This window comes from Kogia breviceps, chromosome 8 (genome assembly GCF_026419965.1).
Source record: "Kogia breviceps isolate mKogBre1 chromosome 8, mKogBre1 haplotype 1, whole genome shotgun sequence".
In the NCBI taxonomy this organism is placed as follows: domain Eukaryota; kingdom Metazoa; phylum Chordata; class Mammalia; order Artiodactyla; family Physeteridae; genus Kogia; species Kogia breviceps.
This window is the reverse complement of record NC_081317.1, coordinates 13315666-13334886: the sequence shown is the minus strand read 5'-3', so window position 1 is coordinate 13334886 and position 19221 is coordinate 13315666. Positions and strand designations below refer to the sequence as shown.

At 42.2% G+C, this 19221-nt stretch overlaps 1 long non-coding RNA gene across 1 annotated transcript in view; it reads left to right on the top strand.

Annotated features, from left to right (window-relative positions):
- Positions 1-20: 20 nt before the first annotated feature.
- Positions 21-19221, top strand: part of LOC136794724 (uncharacterized) — a 55564-nt gene continuing 36363 nt past the window's right edge. Inside the window, exons 1-2 of the long non-coding RNA XR_010841871.1 lie at positions 21-93; positions 17616-17821. This is a non-coding gene — a long non-coding RNA (uncharacterized lncRNA). The remainder of the gene's footprint in view (positions 94-17615; positions 17822-19221) is intronic.

Genomic DNA, 19221 nt, shown 5'->3' with positions numbered 1-19221 from the left:
AGGGGCGGAGGAAAGGGCTTATGCGCAAGCGCAGTCGCGCGTCCTCGCCTCCTGTGGGAAGTTACTGCGCAGGTTTTCGTAGAACCTCCTGAGGTACGTCTGGGTCCTGCGGCGCTAGGGTTGTAACTATGGGGACTTTTTACTATTTTTAATGCTAGCAGCTACCACTTACTGAAGGCTTACCTTACACCGACCACTGTGCTAAGCACACATTTACTGAATTCATTCAACATGTATGTATTAAGCGATTCGTACCTAACGGTGAACACGGCACCTAGGTCCCTGTCCAACAACCTCAGGAGGTACATATCTCCATTTTATTGATGGTGAAACTGAGGCTCAGATTGATCAAGTCACTTGTCCAAAATCATGCAGCTAAGAAGTGGCACTTTCTGCCCTATGTTTCACCTCTGTCACTTAACAACCTCCCTTTGGGGGGTGACTTTGATGAGAGGAGAGAAATTGTGACATTTTTCAGAATTTGGCCACCACCTACCACCCTCTTCCAACTTAGTCTGCTATATCACCTCCCCAGAAAGTTTAGCACACCCCGGTACAAGGCCGCATTCTGACTTTCATGGGCCCCGGGCACTTTTGCTTTGGGCTTGTGGATATATAATATATATATTTATGTAGTAGATAATATTTATTTAATATATATTTCATATTTTACAAATGCATTAATATACAGATAAATATATTAATGTTATATAACAAGTCATTTTCTTCAACCTAAAAGTCCATTTTTCTCTTCTGATTTTGAACTTAAAACATTTTTATAGACCCCTAAAAGTATTGTGGACCCTAGGCACTGTGCCTGCTGTACCTAATGGATAAGACAGCCCTGCCTCAATCCACCAAAATGAAGTTCAAGCCTGCTTTTGACATTAAAGACCTTTCATAAGCTGGTTCTGCCATGCGCAAGTGAGATTTCATTGGGAAAATGTATGAGAATTTACAAATATCTTTTTTTCAGAAAGATCTGAGAATGAATCCCTGCTCTACAACTTACTAATGATATCTTTGGGCATGTCACTTGATTTGTCAGATCTTCAGTCTCTTCAGAATAAGAATAATAATATCTATCTCACATGAGTCCTTGTGAAAATTAAATGAGATAATATATGCAAAATGCTTGGCATATGAGAATTTAATACATGGGATGGTTATTACATGATAATCTAATATAAAGTAATAGTAATCTATAAGGTAATCTAATATAAGGTAATCCATTCCAGCCCTATAGGTCTGTGCTTCTATTTCTATATTCTTTAACTCCAATAAGTATAGTTTGTTTGTTGTCACAATTTAACATCTCTGAAATCAGGAAATTTGCCTGTACCAAATAAAGGAGAAAGCTATGAACCAACTGACACTACTTGTCCAGCTATGAACTTACGTCTGGCTAGAAAGTTTGTATATATACAATTGTCACCTGAACTGAAACCTTTATGTATAGCTAATGCTTACTGAACACTTACTGTGTTCCAGGAAATGTCCTAAGAATCATGCATATTTTCTTATTTAATCCCTACAACATCCCCATGAAGTCACTACTCTATTCACCCTATTTTATGAATGAGAAAACTGAGTGTCATACAGGTCTAAAGTCATATAGAAAAACTGGTACTGGGATTTGAATTCAAGCACATATGACTTCAGATCTCCCATCCTAAGCATTACTTTGTAGTTCACTCTTTATTTGTATTTAGCAGCTTAATTGTTCTCTAAATTGGCTTAAATCTGTGTCAAAGTCATTACACTTTGAAGCTGCATTGAAGAGAAACGTTGTGAATGCAGAATGCCTATCACATGCTAAGCAGTGCAATTAAAGAGTAGAAATTGTCAATTCTTGTAATTCACAGAATTTTCAAAGTAGGAAGAGGTTGTGTGACACTAATTGCAGCATAATTAAAATGGACTGTCCTTTGGATGACAAACATCTGTCAGGGTTTCTAGTTAAGTTTTTTTTTTTAAAGCTGTTTATATGAAAAGAGTATATGCACAATATTCATTGTAGCACTGTTTGTAATAGCAAAAGACTAGAGACTAACTCACTAGAGAGCTGTTGTAATAAATTTTAGTACATACATATTGTGGAATATATGAAGCAATAAAAAAGAATGAGGCACATGTACATATCCTAATATGGAACAATCTCTAGGAAATACTTCAAGTGAAAAAAACAAGATATGGAAAAGTAAATAGTATGCCAACATTTATTAAATTATAAAAGGAGAGGATAATAGACATATATTCTTATGTAATTGGACATTAAGAGAGCTTTTTCCTATTGTCCTGAAACTGCTGCTGAAACCCAAATCTGAACCAAAAAGTCCATAAGGAGCCCACATTCTATATTTAAAGAACTGCCGGTGGTTGGAACCAGCTGTCTTCCAGCAGGGCATTTGAAGAGCCATTATTGTTCTTCTACCAGCCCTGCCATCAATTCCTACTCCACTACTCCACCTATTCCACATTCCCACCCTTCTCCCACAGACAAACCATCACAACTAATCTGTGGAAAGAAAGAATGGAGAGAAGGGAGGGAAGCCAGCCTTGAGGGCAAATGCAGTTTTCTGAGAAGAGACCCATCCCTTCCTCTCCCTCCATGGGGGGTTGTAGTCCCTTTTAGAGGCAAGGGAGAAGGGCTCCCAGAGAATCACTAGTGAAGACTGGGCAGGCCTGCAGGAAGAGGACATTGGCAACCCCCGGATACCTCTTACTGACTAATCTGCTCTGCCCATTGCTTCTTCAGCAAAGGAAAACCACAAATGGAGAAAGACCACATGGAAGGGGACTTTGGATGGCATGGTGGAGGGCTTTAGATGGAAGGGGACTGAAACTGCCCCCATCATGCTCACACACAGCTTAACTTTGCAGTCCTAGATTGAATAACACAAGCTGGCACTCAGCTGGAAGGTACAGCAAATGTATGAGAGGTCACCCATTCCTAGAGGAGATTCATGAGATCAATGACTCCAGTACTGATTCTTTCTCACATCTACTTCTTTTTCTTTCTTTTTTTTTTTTTTTTTGCCATACGCGGGCCTCTCACTGTTGTGGCCTCCCCCTTTGCGGAGCACAGGCTGCGTACGCGCTGGCTCAGCGGCCATGGCTCACGGGCCCAGCCGCTCCGCGGAATGTGGGATCTTCCCGGACCGGGGCACGAACCCGTGTCCCCTGCATCGGCAGGCGGACTCTCAACCACTGCGCCACCAGGGAAGGCCTCTACTTTTTCTTGTTTCATTTACACCTGTTTATATTTTTATCATTTCTTTTGTAAAAATAGATGTTATTCTAGTCTTTATCTTTTTCCAGAGCCCAAACATTTAAATTCATTTTCAGGTCTCTCTATTGTGTTTATTTAAACCAAAATGATTCATCTCCTTATTGGTTTTTTTGTGTGTGTGCGTGTGGTACGCGGGCCTCTCAGTGCTGTGGCCTCTCCCGTTGCAGAGCACAGGCTCCGGATGCGCAGGCCCAGTGGCCACGGCTCACGGGCCCAGCCGCTCCGTGGCACGCGGGATCCTCCCGGACCAGTGCACGAACCCGTGTCCCCTGCATCGGCAGGCAGACTCTCAACCACTGCGCCACCAGGGAGGCCCTCCTTCTGGTTTTATATGCTTAAATTTGTTAAGTTTCCTCATATGTTTTAGAGTTTTGGTTCATAGACTTATCTTGGGCTGTACGTTCTTTTTCCTCTATCTCTCTCTATGCTCACCCTTTTTTTATGTAGTGGTTTTCGAGTTGCCATCAATCCAGAACCAGATACTAAAATATTGATGTCCCAATCCCTGAGGTAATACTGAAGATATAGCAGAACTAATACAATTTGTACTCTGGTATTTATTACCATGCACTACTACCTAATTTAAAAAACTAATATATGTTCAAATGTAGTTGATTAACTTCCAGTGATACATAATTCAATTGAGGAAAAACAAACAGTAATAAAAAATACTAGTTTAGAGATTGGTTCAGCCGAGCAAAAATTGAGACACAGAAGTAGAGAAAAAACATATGGACAGGGGCTTCTCTGGTGGTGCAGTGGTTGAGAATCCGCCTGCTGATGCAGGGGACACGGGTTAGTGCCCCGGTCCGGGAAGATCCCACATGCCGTGGAGCGGCTGGGCCTGTGAGCCATGGCCACTGAGCCTGTGTGTCCGGAGCCTGTGCTCCGCAACGGGAGAGGCCACAACAGTGAGAGGCCCATGTACCACCAAAAAAAACAAAACAAACAAACAAAAAAACATATGGACACCAAGGGGGGAAAGCGGCGGGGGTTGAGGGTGGTGGTGTAATGAATTGGGAGATTGGGATTGACATATATACACTGATGTGTATAAAATTGATGACTAATAAGAAAAAAAAATAAACATAAATAAATAAATAATACTAGTTTAATCAAAAAAGAAATGGCAATTGATATACTGTACTTCAAAATTTAGCAGACTAAGAAGTCAAAATTAAGTCCGTAGTCTCTGGATATGAAAAAGGATTAGATTCACATTTATGGTACTAAAGAAGAAAGTGATATATAAATGTAAGGATAAGTACATGCTGTATTCAATTGTAAAAGAAATTTTGTGACCATTAACATATCCCCCCTCCACCTTATATAATCGTCTGGAGTCATAGCTTATGAGGGTGGAACATTCTAAAGTTGGTCCATAAGAACAACAAAAATCACATGAGGTGAAAGATGTACTTGAGGGAATTCCCTGGCGGTCCAGTGGTTAGGACTCTGTGATTTCATTGCTAAGGGCCTGGATTCTATCCCTGGTTGGGGAACTAAGATCCCACAAGCCACATGGTGCAGCCAAAACAAACAAACAAACAAAGATGTACTTGAAAATTTCTTAGGAGAGCTTCGAACTGGAGACTGATTTATCATCTCTGAATTTTCCTGCAGCATTTGATCTGATAGCCTTCTCTTTGGCTGACCGTCCAAAGTGGGCAGTTTAGATTTAGAGGCCATGCTACGTGAAAAAATGTGCATCTTTGAATCACGCTCAGTATGGCAAAATGATCATGCCATGAAAGCCACATGAAAACTAAGATCTACTAAGAAAATAGCAGATTTAACTCTTGCATCACATGCTTCCTCCATGGCATGCACTTACTTAGAAAAAGGGAAGGCAGAGTGGTATTTAAATTTTCTTTATTGCTTTGTTGACCTTATACATTTAGTTGAAATAAGTAAGTGAAGAGCATGGGTGATGTGACCCAACTGGATTAAACATGGTAACTCTTTCCATGGCACAAATATGGCAGGTGCTGTCAGGAACTAAGATCTCACCCTAGTTGTAAGCCAACAACTTAGCGTAACGTGGTTTCATGGATGTGAGCGGAGGACATGAGACTTCCAGGTCAGAGACAAAGAACTTTATTATCCACAGCACCACATGCAGCATGAGCATTGGCATGTTTACATCAGTTCCTGGATGTCAGGAACCCTGAGCTTAGGGAAACCAAATCTTTTATAGTGGGGAGCAAGCATTTCTGTCCTTTGCTCTGGAGGGAAATACTCTATCTTCGAAGGCCGTTTGCTCTACAAACATCCTTGTGAAGATGGTCTGAGACAAATGATAGTCAGTGCCTCTGCTCACAAGATGTGCAGAAACACAAGAGGACAAGATTTTATTATGTTGTATTACATTTGGTGGAAGGGCACAGTGAGTGAATGGTTTGCTATGGAGGAAAGAATATGGTTTTCACAGTCACACTGACCCTAGCTCCATTTCTAGCATAAGTTTTTATAAGCTAAATGACTGTAGTCAAAGCGGTTAACTTCTCTGAGCCTCAGTGACATAATGGGATAATAGATCTTCCCCCATAGAATGGTGGTTTAAATCAACTAGGAAAGTGTAACAGAAAGGATCATTCACGGTATCTGGAATATTCTAAGCATTCAACAGATGCCCAATCCTTCTATCCTTCCCTCATTCACTGATTTCCTCATTTGTGTGAATCGGATGCACAATTAGGCCTCTGCCAGAACCCTAAATCCCTCCCCCCAATTGAGAAGCAGCTGGCCATTTCTGCCACACCACCCTCCTTTACTTAGGAGGGGGCAAGCATTAGAGCTCAAAGGCCTGGGGAAGCTGGGTTTACACTCTGAAGCCACAAAGACTGGAACAACTTTGTGCCACAACTACTGAGCCTGCGCTCTAGAGCCCGCGTGCCATAACTACTGAAGTCCACGTTCCTCGAGCCCGTGCTCCGCAGCAAGAGAAGCCACCGCAATGAGAAGCCCGTGCACTGCAACGAAGAGTAATCCCCACTTGCCAGAACTAGAGAAGAGCCCTCGCGTAGTAATGAAGACCCAACGCAGCCAAAAAAAAAAAAAAAAGTTTCCTAACGTCTCTAAGGCTTCATTTTCTTGCCTCTAACATGAGGAAATAGTAGGATCTAATTCCTCAGGTAGTTGTGAAGAGAAAATGAGGTAAAGCATGAAAAGCTCTTAATGAGTGCCTGATAGTCAGCAAATCCTCAGGAAACAGTAGCTACAATTATTATTTCTGAGAGCCAATCAATAGCTCCTGAAGCAGTTTCTCCATATAATTTGGGAAAGAATAAAAACCTTTATCTACTGTCATGGAATTCAACAGAGATCCGAAGTTCTGTGCCAAATAATAAAAATAGGGAGAGAGAGAGGAGAGGAGAAGGATGGGAAGCAGGCCCCTGTATGCGTAGCTGGTTTGAAAGACTGGAATAGGATACAGGGCAAACTCCGCTAAGCCTTCCCTTCCCTGTACCCACTTTGCCACCCCAGACACACACACACACACACACACACACACACACACACACAAAAAAAAAAAAAAAAAAAAAAAAAAATCATAGACCAGCTGATACTTATCCAGGGTCTGACATCACTATTCCCAGGAGAGGATACTGTCTTTATAGATATATTAGCTAGGTTTTGCTCTGTAACAAATAACCCCCAAATCTCAGTGGTGTACACCCCCAAAGGTTTATTTTTTGCTCACCCTTATGTCCATGATGGGTCAACTACTTCCCTGTTCCATGTTATCTCTACTCCAGGGCCCAAGCTGAGGGAGCTCCTCTCTCTCTCTGGAACATTGCCAGATTCCATGGCAGAAGGAAAAGACGCATGGTGAACAGCATGCTGGGTCTTCAGCCTTCTGTTCCAAAGTGACATACATCACTTCTTCTCACAGTTCATTGGCCAGAGCAAGTCTTATGGCTTCACGATGACAGAGTTGGGGCACATAATTTCTGCTCCAGGGAGGTTATATAGGGGAAGAGTAATCCACTCTTCCACAGTGGACTACCTCCCCATCCAAACATACTCAAGTGTCAGAGGGACGGACAGCCACTGACAGCTGTTTATTAGCTGACTCTGGGCCTTCTCTGAGCCTCAGTTTTATCCTCTCTGAAATGGAGATAGCAATACTTGTCCTGTCAACCTCACAGAAAAGGGATAAGAATTCAAGTGAGACCACAGATATGAATGTGATTTGTCCTGCACTCCCATGAGAGGGTTTTATTACTAGTATGAGTCTAACAGGAGAGATAATAAAGCTTTTTAAAAATCAGCTGGATAAGGGAATCTCTGAGGTTTCTGATAGTTAGTGTTCTCTTACTGAGAAAGCTGTGGGATCCACTCAGGAGAGGCTGCCAGGCGATCACACATCACAGGTAACCTGGCATTCACACATCAGTGATTCACTCATCAGTAACTGATGTTTTTGCTTGGACTTGGGCTCCTGTCTCCTTCTGACCACTGGAGCTCCTCAGTGCCCCCTTCCTATTTTTCTGCTTAGGCAGAAAAATGGATGCCTTTCTAACCAAGCCCCTATTATGCAGAAGAGAAAATAGAGATCCAAGATGTTAGCTGACTTGCCCAACTCAGCAAGTGTGTTCAGAGCTGGGACTAGAAATCAGACTTTGGATTCCTAATCTATTGCTTTTCTAAAACTTAGATTCCAACACTACAGCCATTAGTGCTGAGATTTGGGCAAGCTTATTAAGCTCTCTGAACCTCAGTTTCCTCATCTGTAAAATAGGTATGGTGGCCCTGACTTTATTGGATTGTTGTGAAGGTTAGACATTCATATAAAATCCTTCTCCACCAAAACCCCCAACACCACCCCTTATTTACACCCCGCTGCTCTCCCCGCCAGGTGTCAGCTCCCTCCTGGAAGAGGGCCCTGCAGCCTTCAAGGTTGGTTCTGGGTACTGCTCCTGGGCTTCACTGGGGGTAGGGGGGGTATTCCCTTCCCAGTGATGCCTCAGTGTGGATGAGGATTTAGTTATTTTAGAATTCCCAGAGCACAGTATCTGTGAAACAAATGAAAGTTTCGAGAGCAGATAGACATTTTAATGAATCATTATTCTTTTAAAAAAAGTCTTTCTCTCTCTTCTTTGGTCTTGCCAAAGATCCTTTTCCCCTCCAGATTCTGGAGAGAAAGCTAAGGAGGAAAGGGAGCATGAAGGAAGAAGAATTCTTTCCTGCCTATATATTTATTCTGGGTTTTACAGGTTTAATGTCTGACCTCCCCCACTCTGAGCACAAAGGAGGAAAGGGGCCATTTTTGCGGGGTTCACTGCTTTATACCTGGTACAAGCATGTATAAGACGTGAATACAGAAACAAAAAGTAACTTGTTTCATCAGTAAATGAACACAGGGCAGCTGGGCTTCTCTAAGTGACCCATGCCTTCAAGCAGTCTCCATTTTAGGACAGTAGCTGGGGTCACTGGTTTTCAAAAACTAATGGGAAAACCACATCCTGCTTTCAAAATGAAAAAGCTGGCAAAGCAGAGCATTTCGGATGCGGTCCACAAGAGGGTGTCACAGGCCCATGCCAGGCCAGCTCCATGGCTGGAACTCCTAGCCTTTGGTCCCACTTGTGTAGCTCACACAAATCTGGTTCGGCAGTACTTCCTCAGTCTCTTTTTTTGATTCTTCTCTTTTCCTGGCCCAGGAGGAAGTGGAGAAGCTTTTGGAGTCAGGTGGACCTGAATTAAAATCCTGACTCTGTCATTTGATGAGACATTGGCAAGTGAGTTAATATTCTGAACTGTTGTATTATTAATAATTGCTAAATTCCCAAGGCCAGGGGAATCACTGATTTGTAGAGCAAGAAGGGACCTTCAAGATTGGCCAGCAGACCCACCACGTTTCACGGATGGGGACACTGAGGCCCAGGCTACACCAAAGCCCAGCTGCCTCCTTCAAAAATACATAAGACAGGGACTTTCCTGGTAGTCCAGTGGTTAAGAGTCTGCCTTCCAACGCGGGGGACGCAGGTTTGATCCCTGGTAGGGGAACTAAGATCCCACATGCCACAGGGTAACTAAGCCTGTGCAGCACAACTACTGAAGCCCTTGTGCTCTGAAGCCCGTGTACTACAACTACTGAGCCCGCGCACTCTAGATCCTGAGCGCCACAACTAGAGAGAAGCCTGAGTGCTGCAATGAAGAGCCCTTGTGCCACAATGAAAGATCCTGCGCGCCACAATGAAAGATCCCGCACGCCTCAGCTAAGACCCAGTGCAGCCAAATAAATAAATAAATATTTTTAAAAACGCATAAGACATAAGAGCATTCAATGAACAAATGAATGAAAAGATAAGCCAGCAAGGACTTTGGATCCAGACAAAAGCACAAACTCTTGTATTCATCATCTAGCTTTGCTGGTGTCTAACTTGATCAAGTTGCTTGACCTCTTGTGCCTCGTTTTCCTCGTCTCAGTGGGGGAGGGGCAATATACTCAGGGATAATAATGGTACCTACTTCATAGGGTGTTGTGAGAATTTAATGAGCTCAGACATAAAGTGCTCAGTTAGGTGCTAGGCACCTAGTAGATATTGTATCTTATTTATAATCTAGGTCTAGGTCATGTAACCTTTCCGAGCCTCAGTGTTCTCATCTATAGAGTGGGGATTTTACATAGCGTTGTAAGGAGGATTAAATGGAACAACACAAAATAACTCTCAACATAGGACCTGGCTCATGGTAGTGATATAAAATACAGTTTATAATAAGTATTACTTTATCCCTGTCCGTGAAGTAAAGAATGATTGTTTCTAAGAACAAAGCTTTACACACACACACACACACACACACACACACACACACCCTTGTTACTGCCTTAGTTGAGACTTCTTTTCTCCCCTGGACTATTGCTACAGAGCCTGCACCTTGGGAGGAATGAGTGATGCCACCTGGCTGGTAGCTCACCTCTAGGGGGCTCCCTTCCTTACCTCCAGCCAAATGTTGCTGGGAGGATATATAGGTTCCTTGTATTAGTTTCCTACAGCTGCTGTAACAAAGTACCACCTGCTGGTAATTAAAACCATAGTATTCTCCCACAGTGTTGGAAGTTAGAAATCTGAGATCAAGGGGCTGAGGTTGGGTCAAATCCTTCCCTGCCTCTCTGGCTTCTGGCAGTCAATCCTTGTTGTTCCTTTGGCTGACAGCTGCATCACCCCAATCTCTGCCTCCATTACCAGCCACATGGCATTCTCCCTCTTGTGTATCTGCATCCCTTCTTGTAGAAGGACACCAGTCGTATTTGACTAAGGGCCCATCCTATTCCACTAAGACCTCATCTTAATTTACATCTTAATTGCATCCACAAAGACCCTATTTCCAAGTAAGTAGAAGTTACAGGCACCAAGGGTTAGGACTTCAACATATCTTGCAGGGGGATGCAATTCAACCCACAACACTTGTTAAAAGATTTTTCAAAAAATTTGAGATTTTATGAGCTCTTCTGACATATTACAGATTCAGTGCAGTCCCTATCCAACTACCAATGGCATTTTTCACAGAACTAGAACAAAAAATTTCACGATTTGTATGGAAACACAAAAGACACTGAATAGCCAAAGCAATCTTGAGAAAGAAAAACGGAGCTGGAGGAATCAGGCTCCCGGACTTCAGACTATACTACAAAGCTACAGTAATCAATACAGTATGGTACTGGCACAAAAACAGAAATATAGATCAATGGAACAGGATAGAAAGCCCAGAGATAAACCCACGCAATTTGGTCACCTTATCCTTGATAAAGGAGGCAAGAATATACAATGGAGAAAAGACAGCCTATTCAATAAGTGGTGCTGGGAAAACTGGACAGCTACATGTAAAAGAATGAAATTAGAACACTCCCTAACACCATACACAAAAATAAACTCAAAATGGATTAAAGACCTAAATGTAAGGCCAGACACTATAAAACTCTTAGAGGAAAACATAGGCAGAACACTCTATGACATAAATCACAGGAAGATCCTTTTTGACCCACCTCCTAGAGAAATGGCAATAAAAATAAACAAATGGGACCTAATGAAACTTAAAAGCTTTTGCACAGCAAAGGAAAACATAAACAAGACAAAAGACAACCCTCAGAATGGGAGAAAATATTTGCAAAGGAAGTAATTGATAAAGGATTAACCTCCAAAATTTACAAGCAGCTCATGCAGCTCAATATCAAAAAAATAAAAAACCCAATCCAAAAATGGGCAAAAGACCTAAAGAGACATTTCTACAAAGAAGATATACAGATTGCCAACAAACACATGAAAGGATGCTCAACATCACTAATCATTAGAGAAATGCAAATCAAAGCTATAATGAGGTATCACCTTACGCCAGTCAGAATGGCCATCATCAAAAAATCTACAAACAATAAATGCTGGAGAGGGTGTGGAGAAAAGGGAACCCTCTTGCACTGTTGGTGGGAATGTAAATTGATAGAACCACTATGGAGAACAATATGGAGGTTCCTTAAAAAACGAATAATAGAACTACCATACGACCCAGCAATCCCACTACTGGGCATATACCCTGAGAAAACCATAATTCAAAGAGAGTCATGTACCACAATGTTCATTGCAGCTCTGTTTACAATAGGCAGCACATGGAAGCAACCTAAGTGTACATGAATGGATAAAGAAGATGTGGCACATATATACAATGAAATATTACTCAGCCATAAAAAGAAACGAAATTGAGTTATTTGTAGTGAGGTGGATTGACCTACAGTCTGTCATACAGAGTGAAGTAAATCAGAAAGAAAAACAAATACTGTATGCTAACACATATATATGGAATCTAAAAAAAAAAAAAAAAAAAGGTTATGAAGAACATAGGGGCAGGACAGGAATAAAGATGCAGACGTAGAGAATGGACATGAAGACACAGGGAAGGGGAAGGGGAAGCTGGGACGAAGTGAGAGAGTGACATGGACGTATATACACTACCAAATGTAAAATAGATAGCTAGTGGGAAGCAGCGGCATAGCACAGGGAGATCAGCTTGGTGTTTTGTGACCACCTAGAGGGGTGGGATAGGGAGAGTGGGAGGGAGGTGCAAGAAGGAGGAGATATGGGGATATATGTATATGTATAGCCGATTCACTTTGTTATAGAGCAGAAACTAACACACCATTGTAAAGCAATTATACTCCAATAAAGATGTTATAAAGAAAGAAAAAAAAAGTGATCAAGGAAAAAAAAATTTTATTTATATATAAAGTACATCAACATAATTATAATATATTGGTTTTATTTTATTAATTTATGTAAAATTAATGTAAATAATATATTATAAACAATCTTACCTAGATTCAAATTATATCAGTAAATTTTTAATTAAATAAATTATGTATCTAAATTATAATTTATGAACCGATAGGACAGTTAATTTTTTAAAGTAGCTAGATGATGGCTTCCCTGGTGGCACAGTGGTTGAGAGTCTGCCTGCCGATGCAGGGGACACGGGTTCGTGCCCTGGTCCGGGAAGATTCCCACATGCCACGGAGCAGCTGGGCCCGTGAGCCATGGCTGCTGAGCCTGCACGTCCAGAGCCTGTGCTCCGCAACGGGAGAGGCCCGCGTACCGCAAAAAAAAAAAAAAAAAAAAAGCTAGATGAGTCAAAATATTTCTGTGGACATGAAAGTCCCTTGGGCCATCACTCTTTAATCCTGGCCTCATGGACTTCAGGGTGGTCTTTCTACTAAGCAAATACGATGATGTTAACTCTTTCCATGATGGCCAATAGCTGTCAGCAATAGCTGACAAGTGGATACTTCAACGTACACTTCTAGGTACATCTCCCCCGCATCCCCTGGTGAAGGCTGTGCTCAAGTGTAGCTCCCTGGTCTGACCCAAAACAGACCTTCACTGCCAGCTTCTGTGTTTCCTCCAGGAACAGTCCCCGTCTCCTCCCCTCCCCACCCCCCACGCACCCACTACCCCCCATTTCCCCCCCCCATTTTCTCTGCTACTTATCATTCAAGGCCCAGCTCAAAGGCCACTTCCTCCATGAAAGCTGCCAGGCATAACAGTGTCTCCCACCCCCAGTTCCATAGTATCTTGCTTCTGCATTTTGCAGCGCTTCTCCCACTTTTCCTGGTATCATAGTGAGGTTGTACTACTAACTGCTTCTCCCACTACGTTAAGAGCTCCCAGAAGTCAGAAACATCACCTTGGTTGTTGTATTAGTTTAGCAGGGCTGTGTCAGAGATTCTTTGCTTGAGCACACTGTAGTCAGCCTGATGAACCTTCTCGTAGGCACATCTCTGCACTTCCTTGTAAGGTTTTAGCAAGAACCCTGCTAAGTCAGTTTAACCCAAACCCCTGACCCTTGATATCTGATCAGGTTCCTTATCCGATACTACCATCTCTCAAATTATGTCTGATTATCCTGACCTGCCTTCAGCAAAAATCCTATTAGGTTGATTTATCGAGAATTCTTCTTAGCCCTGAAGTTTCCTCCCAGTAATTTTCCATCCACTGACCCCACCCTGCTCCCTGGCTACGAATTCCCACTTGCCCATGCTGTAGTGGGAGTTCAGCCCCATCTCTCTCCCACATTGTAAAATCCCTTTGTAGCCCCTATACCTATCAGTATGGTGCTGAATAAAGTCTGCCTTTCTATCTTCAACAAGTATCATTGAATTTTTTTTTCTTTAACATCTTTCATAACAAATATCACAGACTTGGTAGCTTAAACAACAGAAATTAATTTTCTCAAAATTCTAGAGGCTAGAAGTTTGAAATCAAGGGTTGATTTCTTCTGAGGACTCTCTCCTTGGCTTGTAGATGTATGTCTTCACATGGTCTTCTCTCAGTGTCTGTCTGTGTCCTCAGTTTCCTCTTCCTATAATACCAGTCATGTTGGATTAAGGCCCACCCTCATGACCTCATTTTAACTTAATTACCTCTTTCAAGACTCTGTTTCCAAATATAGTGACTCTCTGAGATACTGGGGGTTAGGACTTCAACATATGAATTTGTGGGAGATACAATTCAGCCTGTAACAATCATTTATTTAAAATTTTAAAAACCTAAAGAATAAAAAAAAACCTAAAGAATATAGAAATTTATTATTATTATTATTCTCTCAAACAATACAGGTAAAGCTAAAGTCCTCCCCTCCCTACCCACTCCATGCAACTGTGAACACTGCTACCATATTGACCACATTGTTTTGCAAAGCTTCATCTTATTTTTTTAAATGTACATCTAGCTACCCCGCACCCGCCCAGACCCAGAGCTTAGCTACGGTTTAGCATGTTCGGAACATTTGTTGAAATACTGGAAAGAATGAAGGCATGGAGAATAGGTCTGCTCTGAGTGTTCTGGCAGGCATCTGATATTCTAGTCTCATTTTCCTTGCATATAAAATGGAAAACAGTAATTATAGTACTCATTTCCTCAGGCCCACAATACCACATATAACCATCCAGATACCTCGGTTAGAGTTTATAGGACTAGAATGACAGGTTCAGATCACTCAATTACACTTTTTAAAGTTTTCTGAAAAACTTTTCCAATAAAAAAAATTCCCCACGAATAAGATTGAAACGATTTTTTAAAATAACTTTGGTTATCTGCCCATGAAGCAAAGTATATTCCACAAAATTCTTTAGGCACAGTCTGGTAAGATGGCTGCCAGAAATAACAAAAAGAGTTGTCATTTATCTCTTGTGAGCACAATTTCTGAAAGTTGTGTGAGGGCATCTCTTTGTGGGGATGGTGGAAGTTTATGGATCTCTCTATTGCTTCATGGCAGGACTGCTGGATGAGGTAGGTTGTTTATTGCACACCAGGTCTGTCATTTACAGGTCACCTTTCACTTTAATGCTCAACCAGTCCTATCTGAGCATGCATCCTGCATGACCGTGGAAGTCCAATATCTTTATTCAGTTTTACTTCCTTCCAGGGAATGATTCCGTTTTCCACAAATCCACCCTGGTGGACACTAACTTCTGTTGACTATGCAGCCTTCTGCTGTCTCTCTCCCCCTCTTAACTCAAGTAAAGACCCAGACTCTTCATTCAGTTCCCCACAGTACACTTAATACCTGAAGGTTCAGCTTAAAGACTTTGACCAAAGCCTTCCTAATAGCACCACTATCATCCTCATCTTTATCACCATTATTACCTCTCAGAGGAGCCTAAGAGTAGGTTCTGTCAGTAGATCCCCTTTTGTAAGTGAGGACTCCGAGGTTCAGAGAGGTTGAGGAACTTTCCCAAGGTTATTCAGCTAATGGGTTTGGGAGCAGGGCCCAAAGCATTCTCCAAAGTTTGGCAGGGATCACTGGTAGAACCATAGCACATTTACACCGTTTTGCACAAAGGCATTGAGTAATTGAACCACGTAGTAAGGTAGTTATTCTATTTTCACTTACCTTTCATTCCTCCTGATTAAATCGAGGAAAGCCTCGGGTTGCTTCTAATATCATTCTAAAAGTTCTGTAACACGTGCCAATCTCCCTTTATAACAGAGCTTGGGCAACAGTATCTAGCTGGAACTTTATGACACTGTTTCGCTTTCCTTGTATTTATTTTTAGGAAAATAATATTGATTTCTCACTGAGGTAGGGATATAAATGCTCGTTAAATGTATATTTAAATTATTAAAAGTGAGTAGATTTACAGAAAAATATTAAGTTAACCATAGTGTGGTTAGTTCATGGAAACGGCAAAAATCGTGAGATTTGCGGCCTCAAGGTTGGGGAACAGCACGCTTAATAAGGAGGAACTTGACCGGCCTCGCCTTTTCAGTCCCCAGGGGCCGTCTTTCTCTTCCGTTTCTGGCAGGGACCCCGAGAAGAGGACCCTCTACCCAGCCCAGCTCCAGCCCCAAGAAAAGCCAGTTAACATCATAATATTCCAGACACACCTGGAGTGCAGCCTTCCCTTTATGCTGCCTTAGTGTCTGCTCCATTTTGAGGAGGATTTTCAGCTCTGTTTGCATAACAAAAGTCCCCTGACACTTTTTCCTCAAACAAAAAAGAGCAGCCAGTTTTCCCCTCCAGTGCAATTAAATGGCAATGGCAGTCTGTTAAAGGCCTGGTAGAGCCTTAGGTCCTGAAATAGACCCCTTTCCCGGCCCAGTTCCCAGACCCAGGATGGTTTTGCTCTTCTCTGCTCTGAGTGAAAATTCTTCCTAAACACAGCTCTGACCTTGGCCCTGGCGTGTTCTGTTCAAACATGCCTTTTTCTCTCGGGCCAATCTTTTTGACTTGCCGCTTGAGTCCCTTCACACAGCCCAACATTACTGGGGAGGTAAAGGTGCTTCGGGCCAGACTCTGGATTTCTGGGTTCTAGTGCTACGGTGACCCCTAATTTGCTGGGTGACCTCTGTGGGTTCCCTCCCATCTCCAGGCCTCAGTTTTCCCATGGATAGAAAGAAGGGATCGGATTAGGTGAGTCTTTTCCTGAGCTGACCTTCTATGGGTGATGGCCTGAGGCTGAATTCATTGACCAGCTCAAGATCAAAGAGGCTGAAAGAGCCAGAGCTCAGGTCCAACTCTCAGCTTTAAAAAAAAAAAAATTTTATATTTATGGCTGCACTGGGTCTTCGTTGCTGTGAGTGGGCTTCTCATTGTGGTGGCTTCTCTTGTTGCAGAGCACGGGCTCTAGGCGCGCGGGCCTCAGTAGTTGTGGCATGTGGTCTCAGTAGTTGTGGCTCGTGGGCTCTAGAGCGCAAGGTCAGTAGTTGCGGCGCATGGGCTTAGCTGCTCCGCGACATGTGGGATCTTCCCGGACCAGGGCTCGAACCCGTGTCCCCTGCATTGGCAGGAGGATTCTTAACCACTGTGCCACCAGGGAAGCCCCCAACTCTCAGCTTTGACCACCCCCAGATCAGCCACTTGACCACTTTGGATCACTTTATACCTTAGTGCCCTATGTCAGGAAGAATAGGTCTTCTGGGAATTAAGCTGGCCTCCCCGCTTCCCAGGGTCTCCTTACCTAAACAGCCAACCTCAAAGCCCTGTAGAGTAAGGAAGCTGTTTACACTTGACCCCTCATAAGCACTCTCTCCTCCCATCCCAAATGACTGGTTCCAGCAGGAGAGTTTTCAGGTTGTGGTTGTTTTTTGTTTTTTTAACTTTCCATAAAACAGATGTTCAGCATAAAAATGTTTGAACAATATAGTAATGTATAAAGAAGAGAGTAACAGTCAACTAAAATGTTCTCTACCTAACCCTTGCCTGAAACATCCTTCATAAACATTTTTGTGTTCGTCCTTCTAGGCTTTCTCTAATATATATATATATACCTTTATATCTTTATAATGAAAATAAGATCGTACTAGAAATACTGTTTTTTTTTTTTTTTTTTCAGTACGTGGGCCTCTCACTGTTGTGGCCTCTCCCGTTGCGGAACACAGGCTCCGGATGCGCAGGCTCAGCGGCCATGGCTCACGGGCCCAGCCGCTCCGCAGCATGTGGGATCTTCCCAGACCGGGGCACAAACCCGTGTCCCCTGCATCGGCAGGCATATTCTCAACCACTGCGCCACCAGGGAAGCCCTGTTATAATTTTTTAAAGGTAAAATTGTGACTCATGTAAATATAAAATGAACACTTGTCAAAGATTTTTATTTAACTCAGTAATTAATGAAGGAACATACATATCTATACACACACACATATATGCTAATCAGATTCTCCTTTGAAGTGGTTTTAATATATAGATTAAATATATATTAATTAGTCTATGCATTAACATATAGTATATATACCATATATTATATAGTGCAGTGTTATATATAGGATATAGCTAATGTGTATATAGGCAATCAGTAATGTAGAAATAAATCTGCTAATGATGCAAAGTTGGTTATATTATTTTTAGGGCAATAGCATGATGTTTTTTTTTTTTTTTTTTTTTTTTTTTTTTTTCGGTATGCGGGCCTCTCACTGTTGTGGCCTCTCCCGTTGCGGAGCACAGGCTCCGGACGCGCAGGCCCAGCGGCCATGGCTCACGGGCTTAGTTGCTCCGCAGCATGTGGGATCTTCCCGGACCAGGGCACGAACCCGTGTCCCCTGCATCGGCAGGCGGACTCTCAACCACTGCGCCACCAGGGAAGCCCTAGCATGATGTTTTGAATTATCTCTTAAGTTATACATTTACAGGGCAAAATCAATTTGCATTTCTATGAGCAAGACTAATTTGCATTATTATCATTTTTCTATAATCTACAGGGTTGTGAAATAGCCTAGTCCAAGACAGTGAAAGACTCAGGCCCCTATAGAATCAGGGAACTCCCAGCAATAACACCCAACACTGCATTGAAAGGACAGTCCATAAACTTTCACAGTTTTTCATCTGAACATGTACTGTGGTTATAACAGCTCATATTATGAGGGTGGCTACTGTGTGCCAGGAACTGTTGTAGGTACAATACTTTATGAGTATTATCTTATTTAATCCTCACAGCAAGCCTGTGAGGTAGACCCTGTTATCATTCCATTTTTACCGATGAGAACACTCAGATACAAAGCAGTTAAGTAACTTGCCCGATACCACATAGGAGGTGGGAAGCTAGGAATTCAACCCCCTGACTAGTACATTGTATATCCAACTTTTGATTGTTGGACATTTGGGTTGTTTCCAGTTTTTTCTATGATAAACGTTACAGTCAGTATTATTTTATCATTATATCAAAGATATTATATCATTCTTCACATCTCAGAATTCCTCAAAGTGGAATGGCTGGGTCCAAAAATGTGTGGATTTTACATTTGATGGTTGTGACCAAATTGCCCTTCAAAAAGCAGAATCAATTTATATTCCCATCAGCAGCCAGCTTAAGAGAATTTATTTCCCTACATCTTTGCCAACAATACGTATCATCAACCTTTTCAATATTTGCCAGCCTGATAGGTGAAAAAAGTTTCTTGGTGTCATTTATTTATTTATTTATTTTTATTTTTTGGCTGCATCGG